The sequence below is a fragment of the Orycteropus afer genome, unplaced genomic scaffold (assembly GCF_000298275.1).
Source record: "Orycteropus afer afer isolate SDZICR_OR568_19922 unplaced genomic scaffold, OryAfe1.0 scaffold00123, whole genome shotgun sequence".
Classification (NCBI taxonomy): domain Eukaryota; kingdom Metazoa; phylum Chordata; class Mammalia; order Tubulidentata; family Orycteropodidae; genus Orycteropus; species Orycteropus afer.
Genome location: NW_006921710.1, coordinates 4,693,595 through 4,697,876, shown reverse-complemented (window position 1 = coordinate 4,697,876; position 4,282 = coordinate 4,693,595).

The window sequence follows — 4,282 nt, the reverse complement described above, 5'->3', positions numbered from 1 at the left end:
GCTGTACCGGCAAGGGGTCACTGCAGCTCTTAAGTGTCGAACCAAAGGGCTCCTGCACCTCCCTCCTCAGCCTTCCCATTACTCACCGACTGCCCTTGATCTTACAGCAAGGGGTGACCCACAGCCTCTTGTGGCTTCTGAGGAAGGGGCTGGGAGGCTGAGCTGGGAGGACGCACAGCAGGAACTGTGAGCAGCTGCTCAGAGTGCAGTGACCATATTTTTCTGAGCTGAAAAATTAGGACACTGGATTTAGCTGAGGGTTTTCTCAGATTTGTTCATTTAATGAACGGAAAAATCTTACCAAGGTATGAAAGCTAAAGCTTATTTAGTGATGTGGGTAATGAGTTGTCTTCGTTGGAAGGATCCTGAGTTTCCAGAGTCAGAGTTATTCTGGAAATGAGTACTACTTCTGTGTGACCCTTATTGTGGGGGCACCTGAGCCAACCTTATCGTTGGTGCTTGGACTATAATGGGGGGCAAAACAGGCAAGAGCCTAGCCTCACAGAATTTGTGTGGGGATGCAGACATTATTAAAATCATTCAGTGCACTGTGAGAAATGCTATGGGGCATTATAGGGCTGTGAGAGCCAGAGGGTCCTTGCCTGGACAGGGGGCTGAAGATGTCTGGGAAGACTTCCCTCTTTGAGGTGAGCCTCAAGACTTTGAAGGATAACTGTTAAAAGGATGGGAGTGGAGTGGGATGGGTAGAAGGAGGGAGCATATTTCAGGCTAGGGAATAACATATGCAAAGGGCCTGTGGCAGAAGGGAGTGCTGGGTGTCTGAGGGACAGGGAGGTGGTCGTCACCCAGCGACTGGAATGTGGTGAGCAAGGGAAAGAAGAGCCTGGAGCTGTTGGAAGGGCTCAGTCTAGGCAGTGCCTGGGGGATCATGGGAGTGTGGTGAACTTTCTCCTATGGGAAACGGGGAGTCATGGATGGTTTTGTCAAGGCTTGTCCTGATCATCCTGGTGGACGTTGATGATAATAAAGATGATGATGATGTTGATAATAATAGGAAGCATTTAGTGAGCCCTTTTGTTGTTGTTGTTGTTGTCATGTGCCGTGGAGTCGGACCCGACTCATAGCGACCCCTCCTTGGGTTTCCGAGGTGGTATCATTACAGAAGTAGATTGCCAACCCCATTCCTGCCATTTTACAGGTAAGAAAAGTGACAGCTGGGGAGAAAAGTGATGTCTCCAAGGTCACACATCTGGGAGATGGCAGAGATGGGACTCAGAACATGTCTGTCTGACTCCAGAGTCCGTGTTCTCTTTCCCACACACAAAGTTTCCCCTTCTCTGGACGTGGAAGACTGGGGTACATGCAGATGTCATCCACACACACACCCCATACCTCCCTGTGTCACTGTGGGCCCTCTACTTTGTGTCCTCAAACCTGGATGGGGACCCTAGGTCACAGGGCCAACCCTGGGGCTGGGAAGGCCCAGCTCACTTCCTGCTCAGGCTCAATGTAGGAAGTAGGGCTTGCAACATCAGAGGCTGAAGTTCCGGAGAAGCTGGGACTCAGCCTGGGTGGGGCCTCTTCCCCCCACCCAGTCAGTGGCTACAAGTCACGCAATAGCACCAGAGGCACGGCTCCCACACACCCTGTTTGGCATTCGAGGATTTTGAGATTCAGCTACTGCATCCCCAGGGAGTAGGGCAGCACCCCCCGACACATACACCATGCTTCAGTGGAAATAGGTTCAGGGTGATGAGTCCCCTACAGACTCTCCCAGTTCTCTCAAGTTGTTTACAGTGGGCTTTATAGTGGGCAGCTCACATACACTTTGTCCCTTGACATTGACTACAATTTCCCACAATGAAACAGCTCCCCTCCCACTTCCTCCCCACAGTTACCTCTTCCCTGTGTCCTTCCCTCCCAGGCACTCCTGCCCCCTGAGCTGTCTCCCTGTGCGTACACAGCCCTTCTATTCTCCCATGATTGATCTCTGCAAGGAGTGTATCTACCTAATGTAAACGTTCAGCTCATATGCCTGTCTTGTTTGACTGGAAGCCACAGGAGTGGGTTCAATTCCAGACCTGAAGGGGATCATAGTTTCAGGGGTTCCACCAGACCATCAGACCAGCAAACTTGGTCCCCCCCCCCCTTTTAAATGATTTTGAGTTTTGTTCCACATTGTTCTCCTACACTATCCAGGATCTCTACATAGATCCCCTCTGAGTGGTTGACAGTGATAGCTGGACACCATCTAGTTCTTCTGGTCTCATAGTCATATAGGCTGAGAATCACATGGTGTACCAGTTACAGTGGGCTTTCTTTTGACTTATATTAAAACACCTGATGACAATCATCATTACAGTAGTTAAGATGGTGGTATTCCTGGAAAAGTGATCTCACCTCTCTGAGCCTCAGTTTCCTCTCAGGGAAATGAGGATAAGATAACACTTCCTACTGAGGTCACTCCCATGCATGACACCTCTAAGGTGTTCTGCCTGGCACCTGTGTCCAGCAGCTGTAGGACCCAGCAGCCCCAAGTACTGGCTGGCACTCTTTGGGCCTTTAGGCTTTGGGAACGTGAGCAGCATAGGCCTGAGTGAGAGGAGAAAAGAACTCTTATGTCGTACATGTGGGTTACCTATGGCCTGAAGGAGTCAAGGGACTTGTCCAAGGTCTCTTAGCATCCCCTGAACTGGAAAGAGGTTTTCTAAGAGTGTCCTTAGGACTGGGCCAGGCCTTGCCTGTGCCTGGGAATGTGTCTTTATCAGTTAGCCAAGTAAGGTGATGCCATAGTAACAAATGGCCCCCACATCTCAGTGCCTTTACACCACATAAATTGGTTTCACACCCAGTAATATCTGCTATGAGGGCAGGTGATTTTCCAGGGTAATTGCCCTCCATGTGAAGCCTTAGTGATCTACGCTGCCTCCATTGGTGGCACTTCTAATTCTGGTCACTGTGGCAGGAAAAAAAAAGCATGGTGGATCTTGCCCCAGCAATTAGATGCTTCAGCATGGGAGGAACACACGTCACTTACTTTCTCCCACAACCCAGTGACCAGGCCTCATCCAACCACAAAGGTGTCAGGTCCTGAGAAGGGGAGGAGAAGTGGCTATGTGTGAGTTCTAGAAGGTTCCACTACCTATCTTAGTGGGGAAGGAGCTCTGGTGGCATAATGGGTAAAGCATTCAGCTGCTAATGAGAAGGTCAGTGGTTCAAACCCACCACCTGCTCTGTGGGAGGAAGATGAGGCAATCTACTTCCTTTAAAATTTATAGCCTTGAAAACCCAATGGGGGTCACTATGAGTCAGAATCGACTCCATGGCAGTAGGTTTGGGTTTGTTTTTTTCAGTCTTAGTGGGATGAAAGCTGTTTCCAGGGAGTACCTGCTCACAGTAAATGGACTTGAAGAGAACAAAAGGATTTAAAGCTAGAACTATTCGCTCTCAAGAGGAGGAGCCCTGGTGGCATAATGGTTAAATGCTCAGCTGGCTGCTAACAGAAAGGTTAATGGTTCTAACCCACCCAGCGGCTCTACAGGAGAAAGACCTAGTAATTTGCTTCTGTAAAGATTACAGCCTAGAAAACCCAATGGGGCAGTTCTACTCATCACATGGTATTGCTGTGAGTTGAAAATTGACTCCACGGCACCCAACAACAACAACAACATTCTCTCTCATTCTCAAGCTCCCACCCGCCTTCCCCCATGGTAACCACTGTTACCAGGGCTATCCTGGGTGTTTATAAGCAGGGTGTTGTCTCAGTGTCCTAGGGCTGAAGGGTGTTGTCCCAGTGTCCTGGGGCTGCCGTAACAAAATACCACAAAGTGGGTGGCTTTAAAGAACAGAAATGTATTATCTCACGGTTCTGGAGGCCAGGAGTGCAAATCAGGATATTGGCCACCTCAGTTCTCTCTGAGGGCTCTGAGAGGGGAACCGTTCCATGGCTCTCTCCTAGCCCCTAGTGGCTGCCCCCAATCCTTGGTGTTCTTTTGCTGCTCCTAGATAGGGTGCCTTCCTCCCCTGTGTGACCCTGCTTACATGTCTGTTCTCTTCCGTTTCTAAGACACCACTCAGAAGAGATTAGGACTAGGACCCACCTACCCTGCTATGACTTAACTCATAATATCTTCAGAGAAAGACCCATTTTCCCCAAAACAAGTTACTTTCACAGGTACAGGGATTAGGACTTCAACATATCTTTTTGGGGATATAATTTAATCCATAACCATGTGTAACTATGGTGCCCTTTTGAAATACAAATGGAGGCTTACTCTTCTTATTTTCAGTTCATGATGAATCCTGGTGATGTCCCTACCAG